General features: G+C 45.8%; 1 protein-coding gene across 1 annotated transcript in view; it reads right to left on the reverse strand.

Moving 5' to 3' along the window:
- Nucleotides 1-12,989, reverse strand: part of GRIK4 (glutamate ionotropic receptor kainate type subunit 4) — a 493,806-nt gene that overhangs the window by 199,948 nt on the left and 280,869 nt on the right. The window lies entirely within an intron of this gene.

The raw sequence follows: 12,989 nt of genomic DNA on the forward strand, positions 1-12,989 counted from the left end.
CCACTTAGTTCTTGTACATGGGTCTTACATATAAGTTCTTGGGCTTCTCCATCTCCTATACTATTCTTAACCACCCCCCTGTCTATTTTGTACCTACTATTCATGCTTCTTATTCCCTGTATCTTTTCCCTCATTCTCCCCCCGCCCCACACTGATAACCCTCCATGTGATCTCCATTTCTGTGATTCTCTTTCTGTTCTAGTTGTTTGCTTAGTTTGTTTTAGTTTGGGTTTGTTTTTTTTTTTAGGTTCAGCAGGCTGTGGGTTGCAAAGGCAGACTATTCTCTGTGTTCCCTTCCATCTCCAGGGCCTGGCTTAGTCTCTGACCACAAACAACCTCAATACTGTTAAATAAAAGGACTTTGAACCTTTTCCCTGACCAAGTCTAATTTACCACAGTCCAAATTAATGAGCTTTCAGTGTAATTAACACTGGCAGTTTTTGAAAATCAGATTCAGATGTCTTATTCCAAAAGAACACCAATCAAGAAAGTGAAAACACGATCCATACAATAGGAGAAAATATTTGCAAATCGTATATATGATAATGGAATTGCATCCAGAATAATTAAATAACTCTTACAACTTAATACAAAGACAAATAACCCAATTTAAAGTGAGCCAAAGATCTAAACAGATATTTTTCCAAAGAAGATATACAAATGGCCAATCAGCACACAAAACGATGTGCAACATAACTAGCTATTAGGGAAACACAAATCAAAATCATGGGAAAGGATGTGAGAAAATACACTCCTGGTGGGAATGTAAAATGGTATAGTGCCGTTGAAAAACAATTTGGCAATTCCTCAAATGTGAAACATAGAATTACCATATAACCCAAAATCCCACTCTCAGGAATACAGCCACAAGAAATAAAACCACATGTCCACACAAAAACCTGTATAGTAATATTCAGAGCAGCATTATATACGATAGCTGAAAAGTGGGACAAACCCTCCACTGACCATTAACTGATGAATGCATAAATAAACCATGGCATATCCATATAATGGCACGTTATTCAGCCCTAAAAAGGCATGAAGTACCAACACCCGCTACAGCAGGAATGATATTCTACAGTATTTTGCCATGTATAATGCGCACCCATGCTTTTGTGAGCATTACACACAGCATTACTATACCCATGGTATGTAATCATTATACCCATGTACAATGTGCATCCTTATTTTCCCCTAAACAATTCAGGCAAAAAAGTGTGCATTGTACACAGCAAAATGCCGTATGCGAAAAAAGCCACTTAAGAAGGCCACATATGGTGTGATCCCAGTCAGATAAACTGTCCAGAGTAGGTGAGTTCAGAGAAACGGAAAGTAGATTAGTGGCTGTCTGAGGCTGGGAGGAGTGAGGAGATTGAGGAGCAATAGCCCAAAGGTACTGGGGTTCTTTTTTGAGGTGATGAAAGTGTTTTTAAAGTAATGGTGGTGATAGTCCTATAACTCTGAATGTACTAAAATACAGTGAACTATATACTTTAAATAGGTGAAGTGTATGGTATGTGAATCATATCTTAACAAAGGTGTTTGAGATTAAGACAAAACAAACCAAAAAACAGATTCAGATGTCTACATTTTTCTGACATCCAAATCTCAAGCTTCTAACTTTGGAAACAAGAGTTTGACTCATATCTTACCGACAGCACTCTAAACAAAGCTGAATGTGGAATAAGTACTCAGTAAATATTTGTGGAGCTGCAAATGATGACTATTTAGCCAAAAATGAAAATAGGGTAGGTAGCCTCTAGTTGAAATTCACTATCATCAGGGTAATAATCTCCTGATACCTGGAGAGGACTTGCTTACCTGTTTTGTTTTTGTCTAACCACCCCTGGTTAGGATGGATAGGGTGCCTAAGCTACAGGAGAGGAAACTGAGGGCCAATAAAATTAAATGGCCTGTCTGGGATTGCAGTCAGTAAATGACAATGGTCCAATAGTTAGCTTCCAGTTCCTGACCTATCCTCCCTAAGCAAAGACACAGTTACTTCCTCTCACTGCTGCTGTCTGCCCAGGCTGGAGGAAGAGCAGGGCTCAGGCAGAGCACTTCTGTTCTGCTCCGGGGAAAGCTGGGGAAAGCTGGGGAAAGCTGGGCAAAGCCCCAAAGCGTCTTGGCTTCTTCACGCCACCCATCCTGCGCTCAGCCTCTCCCATGCCAAGGACAGGGTGAGATGGACAGTGGCCCTGAGGGGAACAGCGGACCACAGAGTGCCTCGCCATCCAACTTTGGGGACTCTCCGGAGGCTGCACCTGAAGGGCCTCTTCCTGCAGAGACACACCACCTTGCTGCCTCGGATTGGCACTGGGCGGGATCCCTCTGACCTCACAGAACAGTGAAAACAGCCCCATCCCCAGTCTCTCCAGGACCTCCAGGACCAGAGAGTAGAACAAAGGAGACTTGGGACCTAAAAAGAGAGACCTGAGCTGAGAGGGTCAGGAGACTGGGCCGCAGTCCTGTCCCTCAGCAGCGCTGTTTTGCTGTCCTGGGACGACTGCCACAGACAGGGCAGAAGGTATAATCAGTTAAGAAGAAGCAAATCCCTCCACCCCCCCCCCAAAAAAACCCCCAAATTTAAACTGGGTGACCTTGAACTGTGTTGAACTATCCTTGAGTCTGAGAAGATCCTCTGGGCCCAGGAGAGGAGTGGATCTCCCTACTTTCCCCCCAAGCTGGGGTTATTCTGCTCTCTCCAACGGCCCCACCCCTCTGGACTGGTCCTGCATAATGTGGGAGGGGCTTTGCTGAGGATGACTTCCCTTGCACAGTTTTACCTCCCTACTAATTATCACAGAGCTTCACCAGTAGAGTTGTGACTTCGTTTTCAAGGACCTCCTATAAAATGCAGCAGGATTTCCAGTCTGTCTGGCTAGATTTTACTTCCAACTCAGCTCCTGCTTCCTGCTGAGTGACCTTGGACAGATCTTGGCCAGCCTGAGGATCTTTTTCTCATTCGTCTCAGGAACTTCAACACCTCTTCCTCACAGGCTGAGGGGAGACTTCAGTGTGAGGCCAGGATCTGGGGTTGGGGTAGGGCGGGCATGCAGCTGCCCTGGGGAGAGGATGCTGTCACCCTGGGGAGTGCTTGGTATGTTATCAACTCTCAGACCAGCACCTTGGAGCAGGGGTCCTCAGAGTGTGATCTCCCCTAGCCAGCTGCAAACTGGAGGTACAAACTTCTGGGCCTTACTCCTGACACACCACATCAGTCTCCAGACTTGATTCAGAGACCTTCATTGAGACAAGATTTCAAACCACAGATTACCTGCTCACTGGGCATGAAGCACTGCTGTCCAGGAAGCACAGAACCCAGCCGGGCTGGGAAGGGGGTTTTCCGGAGAAACCTGCAGAACTGTGTTCTGGTAGAAGTCAGGGGTTGCTTTTATGGAGTCCAGACAGCTGCCCTCCTATGTCCCTGATCTGTACCCTGAAATCCACCCCTCCCCTACCACTGCATCCCACAAGGAGTCTTGCCATGAGGGCTTCTGGAGGCTTTAAGGAGAACTCAACAAAGCAACAATAAGTCCCTCAGAGCAGAGGCCTTGGGGAGTCCATCTGGCAGTTTCACCAGCCTATTCATTTTATCTGTTTTATTCACAAGCTAGTGATAAGACTTCCTATGCAAGTCACTCCCAGATGAAATGAAAATTGGGATTTGGAGTCAGGAACAACTGTGGCTTTTATTTAAATTGTAAGACTATTAGCATAGGTAGCTAGATATTAATGAAAGGAACAAAGGAAATTGGACATTGTTGAGCCCAAAGGAATGGGGACCTGAATGGGACCCTGAGCCAGCTGCTTCACTAGAACTTTACAGCTTCACACAGTCCCCAGGGGGACCTCTAACTCCCCAAAGTGGACAAGGCAGGAAGGATCATTAATCCATTAACTGATCCTTACCTTGGGAGAAATAAAAACTGCAGGAGAAACCCCTCTGCTGGGCGCATGTGCAATAGAAGCCAAGATGGCACAGGGGGAGGTGCTTCTACTATGAAGCATGTGCATAGGAGCTAAGACGACAACCACAGAGGCCAGTCAGTCTAGCCTGAGAGAAGGATAGGATTGGGTAAGGGACACAGGACGCTGGAAGACCTAGGGAATGGATTGGTTATTGGGGGATCCAGCACCAGCCTGCAAAAGCCTGGGAAGGTGATTGGTTAGTTTGAAAAGGTGCCTGGTCCTTCCCAAGCCCAGGATAATATAGCCTAAGCTTAATAAAAAAAAGCCCTCTCTCTCGATTTGTGTCACATGTATGCTCTGTTCACCCGCACGTTCTCCCTTCAGAGCAGCCATGAGGGATAGCAGCCACCTGGGCCCTGTGGCAGACCACAAGTGTCGGGGGGCAGCCTCCTGGAGTGCAGCCAGAAACACAGACTAAGCTAGCCAGACAAGGACAAAGACTGGACTTTTTTCATAGAAGGACAGAGATTGGACATCAGGAATCTGGGGGAAGCCTATTTCTACCCAAAATATCTTACAACTAGATCACATCCTCCCATGTATGGGTCTCCCGAAGTGCTTTCCTTATGACTCCATAAAACAACACCATTTCCAGTGCCAACATCAGCATTGTAGCACCTCTGCCTGGTCCTCTGCCCTCTGCTCAGCAGCCTCCTTAGCACATGCATGAGTTCTGAACTTGCCATGGAGAGCGGTTAACTGTGCTCAACTGGGGAGCCGGACCGTGAGCAAGTCTGGGTAGTGGCGGCCTGCTCTGTCTCTGTTGAGTGTCACACAGGACTCCTCCCACACTGCCTCCTCAGCACACAGGTCAAAGAGGATGCAGTATAGTGCAAGGACCCCTCTCACATAACCCCTATGTTGCTGAAACCCTGACTGCACATGTATTTCTTTGGAGTACTACAGATCTGGGCTCAAATCCTGAAACAACCACTAACCAGCAGCACGATTGAACAAGCCACTTAATTTCTCAGTTTCCATTCTCTCATCTGTGATGAGGATAATAACGCTTACTTCCTGACTTGGTGAAATTATATGTAACAATTTATCTAAGTCACTCAGTACAGAAAAGCTAACCAATAGGTTATTACTATATTGTTTTAATAAAAGGGCATACAGACTACTCACTTTGAGGAGCTTATACTCTAGAGGAGGGGTATAAGAATAATAAAAAGAGAGATTTCCAATCCAAAGGTCCTTTTTCACAACTAGGGAAAAGTCAAGGTGTACCAAGACCACATGTCTCTGGCCCTTGCCAGGTAGCCCAGTTGGTTAGAATGTCATCTGGATACTCCAAGGTTGTGGGTTCAATCCCCCGTCAGGGCACACTCAAGAATCAACCAATGAAAGAAGAATGAGTGGCACAACAAGCAATGCTTCTCTCTCTAAAATCAATCAATATATCCTTTTTTTAGAAAGACCACATGTATTAACAATTTTTTTGTCAATAAACATGTTTTTCATGACTACAGGATACACAAACCACATCAGTAACACAGAGGTGCTGTCCTTGTGCTCAGTAGCTTGTCCCCCCTTTTTTCACATAGTGGTATCAGTCCTGGTCTCAACTCTGCCACAAGGGACCTGTGTCAACTCCAGCAAGTCACTTCCCATCGCTGCCTCAGTGTCCACACCTATCAAATGAGATCAAGCCAGGACTCCAGGCTCCAGGAGGTGCTGCTCTGCCAGAGGCTCTGTCCTCCTTTCCCTCCCCCAGCTTCACCCAGAAAGCACATTAACAAATGGCTGTCACACACACAGTACAACAACCCTAAACTTGGGACCCACTGCCAGATTAATTTTTCTTTTTCAACTGTCAGCAAAAAATTAATAGAAGTCAATTTTAAAATGAATCTGAAACTTTTGCCACCTTGCTGGAGCCCATCAGCCCTTCCATGAAGTCATGCCAAGGCTGCCCTAGTGAGGGCACCTTTCTGCCAAGTGGTGGGGAACTTCCCCTCCTCTCTGGGCATGTGCTGACTGTGCTCGGCTAAGCCCTGGATTCTCAGGTAGGCAAACCCAGGCCTTTTGGGTCTGGCCTTTTCTGGGGGAGTTCCTTTGCTCTGTTTGCACCCTCCCAGCCCACCTGGAAAGCCCTGGGTGTTGCTCTGACACAAGGAGTAGTATGGTTTCCACAATGTGGGTGACACTGAGACAATGGCAGGACTATTTGTTTCTCCGTAGCTCCTTGTCAAAACAGCTGGCCCCGTAGTCCTCCCCTCCCCCCAGTAATGTCCACAGCACCATAAAGAAGAGGGGGCTTCTTTCTAGCCTAGCACCATAGGAGCAGTGTCCAGAGAGAAGATGCTGTGGAATTATAGAGTAGCCTGTGTCTCCCCAGGCACCTAAGACCAGCGGAAGCCTGTGATGATCATGTCTGGGGAGTGGGGAAGTGTTGGCAGAACTGCCTTGGGGCATAAAAGTATTAGGGGGCCAAGCACAGATCTGACTCTGCCTAAAAAATCCCAAACATTCAAGATCTCTCCTTTCTGATTCAATATTCCACCTCATGGTAGGACCAATTTCTGCTCCTCAGGGGTCACCAGATAAAGGAGAAGATGGTAGGTTAAACAACATGAAAACAGCCACAGAGCCAAGGCAAGTGAATTAGAAGTAGAAACCATTGTGTTTCCAGTCCAGGTGCTGGATGCCATGTGTGAGATCGTCTGACTAAGAGGTCTGCAAGCTCTTTTGGTTTCAGTTCCCCATCCCAATGCACAGCCGATAATATGCACTGCTCAGAATTTGGTTAAAGGACATTAACATTTTCATGGCAAAGGTAAGGATGTTTTGTAAGAAGCACTTGGAAGAAAGGCAGGTTTCTGTAATGATCCTAGGCATATGAAAGGATGCAGCTTGCCCAAACTCTCCTTTTCCTAAAGAACCCTGAGTGCCTCACTGTCCAGTGATTTCAATAAAAAGCTTATCTTTTAGATGCCAAGAGCTACAGTAGAGGATATCTGTGAGATACTGAAATTCTCAGATGCAAGACATTACTATCATCATGAGCATAGACAAATATTAATGGAAGGCTCGACACTGGGAAGTGGACACTTAACATCTATTATGGGGACATCAAAGAATAATAACCCACGATACCAACCCCCCAATGGCTCATTAAATAGTAGGAAGAAAACGGCAAAACAGAAACCGAAGGAAAAGTGCTCAGGAGAGAAGCTGGGACCTCCAGAGTTTTCCTAAGACTTGAATTCTAGCCCTGAGTATGCTACTGGGCAAACCTGGAAAGGTGACTCTCCAGGGGTCAGTTTCCTCTTTGATAAGATGAGACTTTGAGACCAGGTCATTTCTAATGATGACCAAGGGAAGGCTTTACTGAGGAAATACGCATGCAGTCCTACGGCAAATGTGAGTAGGAGTGAGGTGCAGGGAAGGGCATTCACCATCAGGTGCAAACACCAGAGCCATGCAAAGACAGGGCATTTCATTCATTTGTCACCTCTTCTACAATTGATCATTAATGTCCTACGTGCCAGCTGCTTTCTAGACACTGGGGTCACAGCAATGAGGTCACAGTGTGTGGGGATTAATGGGAGAAATGGGAACTGGATTCCAATGCCAGAGGAGCTCCGCATCTGCCTGCCACACAGGGGCTGATGCAGTCACCCAGCTCTCCCTTCTCCTTGCAGACAGTAGGACCTGCTTATATCAGGGAGAGGTTTAAAGGTGATAAATAAAAGCAAGGAGAAAATGAGGTGCAGACAGAAGACAGAATCAGTTATTCCATGCAAATTAAAAGTGCTAAGCAGGGGGTGGAAGGAGAAGGATAGAGGAAGGGGAGGCAGGTGAAGGTTTCCATGGATGCAGCAGTTAACTGCTTCAGGGGGTGATGAAGAGAGGAAGGGCTGGACTGCCAGGTGGCTTCTCAAGAGACAGACACGAATGTCCTTGCCATGGTTTGGTGGTGAATGGAGAGGCTGAAGGCTGCTCTCAGAGCAGAAGCACATTCCCCGATGGTACTTCTTAGAGAGGATATTGAATTAGCTACATTAATATACAGATGCACTGACTCAAGGTAACAGTAACAAGTTTAATTAAACCATTTAGACACTGAATCGTGGGCTCAGTTATGGTCAAGTGTGCTCATCATGTTAAGGATTCACCTCCACACGACCCTCACCCTGCGTCTGGTTTGGCAAGCACACTGGCGTGTGTGTGCTTGTGCACAGATTTTTGTGCCAGGCCCTATGCCACTTCTAGAAACTGTGACAAAATTCTGACTAAATTATCTTATTATAATGTTCACAATATTAACCACAATACTAAAAATATTAACAGTAATACTGGACTATACTTAAAACAAATCACTAACCAAAATGCCTGCAAATGGGAATGGCATCTAGAACAGAAATCCCAGCAGCTTGCACTCCCCTTCCTGTCCCCTCTCTCCCCACAAAATGTTCAAAATATGTCCTCCTAAAGAAATTTCTAAAGCTTTAGCCATTTGTCTAAGATTCTTATGAGCCTTGAACCACCTTAACACTCCTGACTTTACATCTAGGGTAATTGTTTATGGGGTCTGGACTTTCTCATAAGTTTCTGGCTTCTTTCCTAACATCTTCCTCATCCTTCACATTGACCTGGTTTCTCAGAAACCGTTGGAGGGAAGGAGGCTGCTGTGAGTCCAGACAGGCTGGGGATACACAGGTCTGGCTCAGAACTGAAGTGGCCCAGTGCCTGGTAGGACATGCAGTAAAACAGTGTCCAACTAACATGAACTAACAACCAGAAGATTAACAGGATGTGCTGAGGAAGAGCCTGCTGCTTGCCTGCTAATTGCCGGTTTATGTAACTGATGCTCATGGTATTCTTTAGGGGTTGTTAGTACATCAAGACAGTGTCTGCTGACACTGGGAAAGGTCTGAGTTTGTGGACCTTAATTGGCTGTCGGGGTTGGACAGTGGCATACACAGCTGTCACTTCAGGGTGCTATATATCACAGAGCTACCATGCATTGAGATGACCATGTTCCAGGCTTTGTACCTCACGTAATGCTCACAGCAAGCCTGTGGGGAAGATATTATTATCTCTGCTTTAGAAATGGGGCATCCCTGTCTCAGAAAGGCTAAGTGATTTACATAAGGTCGCAGCGTTTGCCAGTTGTGGAGAGGGATTCCAAGCCCACTCCAGTCTTAACCACTCTGTGGAACCGCCCCCTCCTCCAAACCTGCCTTCGTACATAATGACTTCATTAATTCAAGTAAGTTTGAAATTCTACTAGTGTAATGTGCTACGTGAAAGTAAGAAAACCTGTGTTCTGCCCTCCTCTCTTCTAAAGAATCTGAGATTCCTGATGTCGCAGAGACCTATTTGTCTGATGCTTGCCACTCCTGAATATTTCTTAATTTCTCCAGAGTATGGCTGAATAAAAATGGAAACTTTATTCCACCTTTGGGGTAAGTGCAAGCTCCTCACCATCTGCTATCTAGGACAGTTCCTTGGCTCCTAAGGTTATTTGCGATGCCGGTGGCCCACGTGCTGTCCTTGGCCTCTGAAGGCCTAGAGCCCCTCCCCTCTTGGACAGGACAGGAGAGGGGTTTTGAGAAAGGAACACTTGTTCTTCTCATCTCACTCCCATGGCCTATGCATCTACCTACCTACCCTGCCCTCACCTAATCATCCTCTTGTCTACCCACCTATCTGCCTGTTCTACCTACCTATGTACCTAACTGTCCTACCTACTTACCTGTCTGTCCCACATTCTATCTAAACACCAGCAAAGCTACACTGCTAAGGTGTAGCAAACTAGATGGATGCTCTCTGGTGAAGGATGCTATTGATCACCAAAACTTTGAGCCTTTCATTCAATGATGTGTCCTTTAAGGTTTCAGAAGGGGAAATTCTGGATTAGGGAGGTTAGTGAGCAATGAGGAAAGACACACATCTGTTCTTTAGGTCCTAGGACTCTGAGCACTGGGGGGAAGACTGGAGGAGAGGGGGGACATTTTAGTCAGCTTTAAATAAACTTCAGTTTCATTATTAATAATGACACTGCCACCTGAGTAGCAGTTTGTACTTTACAAACCAATATGTAAAAATTATAGCATTGACTCTTTACAATAACCCCATGAGGTGTGTGTGATGATGGTCCCTGTGTCACCCAGGAAGAGGTTAAAAACTACACACCTCAGTCCTGACCTCATTAGTGGCACAGCTGGGACCCAGCACAGGTTTGGGACAGCAAGTCCCCAGTGCTTCACTCACTGTCAGCACCCAGTGGTAGCTGTTGTCATCATCAGCTGAGGTCACAAAGAGGGTTATTAATCCCGGTTCCCACCCATGACATCATCAGTGGGGGTCAGGCTCAATGTTCCATATTCCAAAACCAGCTCTATCTCCTTCTCAACATTTGTCCTGGGCCCTAAAGAAGCAAAAGCACCTATTTCTAGAAAGATCTTTCATAATTTTGCCCACCCGTCTGACATGAGAATCCATTTTTCTATAAAGCAGAAGTTGTCAGATCTCAATTTTCAAGGTCGGTAATGCTCAGTTGATTCTAATGTAAAATGTTCATACCCTCCGACCCAAATCTTTCACTCCAAGGAATTACCCCCCACAAACACTCCTGCAAGCGTGTGAAACCACCCACATGTCCATCAAAAGGGGAGTAGTTGCCTAAATGATAGGATATTCATATAAAGAAAGTAGGTTGATGTATATAAACTGACATGAAAAGCTATTTACAATATAAAAAAATGCCAACTGCAATATAATATATATAAGATGATCTCCATTTTTTAGAAAGAAAAATATACAGATTTATTGTGAATAGAATAAAATCCAGAAGGATGTTCAGCCATGGTAGTTTATCTGGCAGGACCTGGGAGTGGCGTTTCCAGAGCAGGAACTACGCCTCTGCCTGCGCTGCTCCCCCAGTGTGGCAAGGAGGGACGCCCAGGGCTTCTCCCCCAAGGCCATCAACACAGATGCTCTGAGGATGATCATTCCCATGTACACCCCCACTCAATCCCCTTCAGTCTCAAGTCCCATGAGATTTAGAGTGAAATCAAATTATAAAACTAGAACGCAAATTTATGTACCACTGTGGTAGGATTGGGCCAGTTTTTCAATCAATTTCCTAGCCCAGAAATTGCCTTTTACATAATGATGATTCTGAGGGTCCAGTTATCGCCTTGAAACCTCACATTTTGAGCTATCCAATGCTGCTCTCTTATATAAATAAGTTATTTTTGCAAAGTGACATTTTCTCTGCACTTCCAAAGTTCCTGCAGGAGAGGGCAAGAAGATGGATTCCATTAATATTCCACTTAGAACTGTTGTTTCTTTGAGCATCAACTTCCACCTAAATCTCCTCAGAAATCTCATACAGATCCACCCCTTTTGCTGTGCACTGCCCCACTGCCTCTGCCCATCCCTCCCCTGCTCCCTCCTCATCTCCTCTTCACCAAGAAAGGGCTCTTCACCCTCCTCCTCTGGTTGCTGACATCATTCCCATCCTTGTTTGCAGCTCATGCTTCCTGCCACCGGCCAGAGGAGAAGACTCACAGCGTTTTCTTTTCCTATTTAGTACTAGTTAAAACCCCAAAGTAAAATGTATAAACAACAAAAAGCTGCACTGATTAATGTGAACTGCGGGGGGGTGGCACTGCCCCGGAACCTGCTGTGCCCAGCATCCCGGCCCAGGGGAAATGAAGCAGGAGGACTGGACACTCATCCCTACATCTCCATGGGGTCTGGTGCAGCCGGGCTTTAACATACACCAAATGGCCTCATTGACACTCCTGCCCCTCTCCCTCTGGAAATCATGTGGGTTTTCCTAGGAAGTGTTTATAAGACCATCTCTGCAAAGTGCTTTTATAGTCATTTCATGGGAGAATTAGTTTTTCCTCCAAGTGTCTTAAAGATATTCAATTCTGTCATCTTATGTCCCTAACTGGAGATCCCAGTGATAGGGGACTCAAGAGTTGGAAAATTTTAGCTAAGGTAAAAAGTTATGAGCCAAGCAAGTAATGTATATGTTAAAGCTTTTGTTTAAGAAACTACAGATAGGGCTTGTCCTGGCTCCTGGGAAAACAGCGGACCTCCTGGGGCACTGCTAAACATCACCACCTGGGACAAGTGGAGGCATCTGGGCCTTTGTGTTCCAGGGGAAGACAGATGACCACCTGTCCCTGGGAACAGCTAACTGCCCAGGACAGCAATGTTGCAGTTTCTTTCACCTGATCCTCCCTGAATCTCAAAGCCCTCACCACACCTTGTTAATTCCCCATTATAAAAAGTCTGGCCTGGAAAGAGAAGACAAGATGGCCAGTTAGGGTATGAATCTGCCATCTTGGATTGCCGGCCATCTGAATAAAGCGCCCATAAAAATTCAATCACTGTCATTGCTTATTGGGTTTGGTAGTTCCGAACATCGGTGTCTTTACCAGTTTCACCAGCTCCCCTCTGCTCAACCCCTATGCTGCCCTTGCTGTACCAGTCAGTACAGTGAAGAGCCAAGTACACATTTGAAAGCCCCTTCATCTGAGGTTAATCACTTTGTGCTTGCCAGTCTTTAAAGGTAGTCAAGACAGATACAATTGCTCCCATTTTTGAAGTGGGACAATGAGGCTTAAGGAGGTTGACTGACATGTTCAAGGTCACAGAGCTAGTTGATTAAAAAATCAAAAAAATTTATGACACTTTGTCTGTGCTGAACCTTACAGTGGGTTCTTTGAGTCATCATCTTTGTAATAACCGCTCCCCACCCATCCTATCCCCCACCCCCACCAGTAATCAGCAGATTTAGGATTTGAGCCCAGGCTTTTCTTAATGCTAACTGCAAGATCCCATTTTATCTTAGCTTGGCTCAGTTCCTGAGATGAAACCCCTGTCTCCAGGTTCCCAGATCACACTCACCCCTCTGTGTGCCCTGGTGGTTCACATACACCTCTGAGGGTGTACCTATTTTAGGGCCATGGTACACTTACAGATCTGTTTTCCTCGTGCCTGAGATCCCCCCAGTGCAGGGACTGCATCTTACTCCTCTCTCAAGGCCC

The sequence above is a fragment of the Desmodus rotundus genome, chromosome 7, assembly GCF_022682495.2.
Source record: "Desmodus rotundus isolate HL8 chromosome 7, HLdesRot8A.1, whole genome shotgun sequence".
Classification (NCBI taxonomy): domain Eukaryota; kingdom Metazoa; phylum Chordata; class Mammalia; order Chiroptera; family Phyllostomidae; genus Desmodus; species Desmodus rotundus.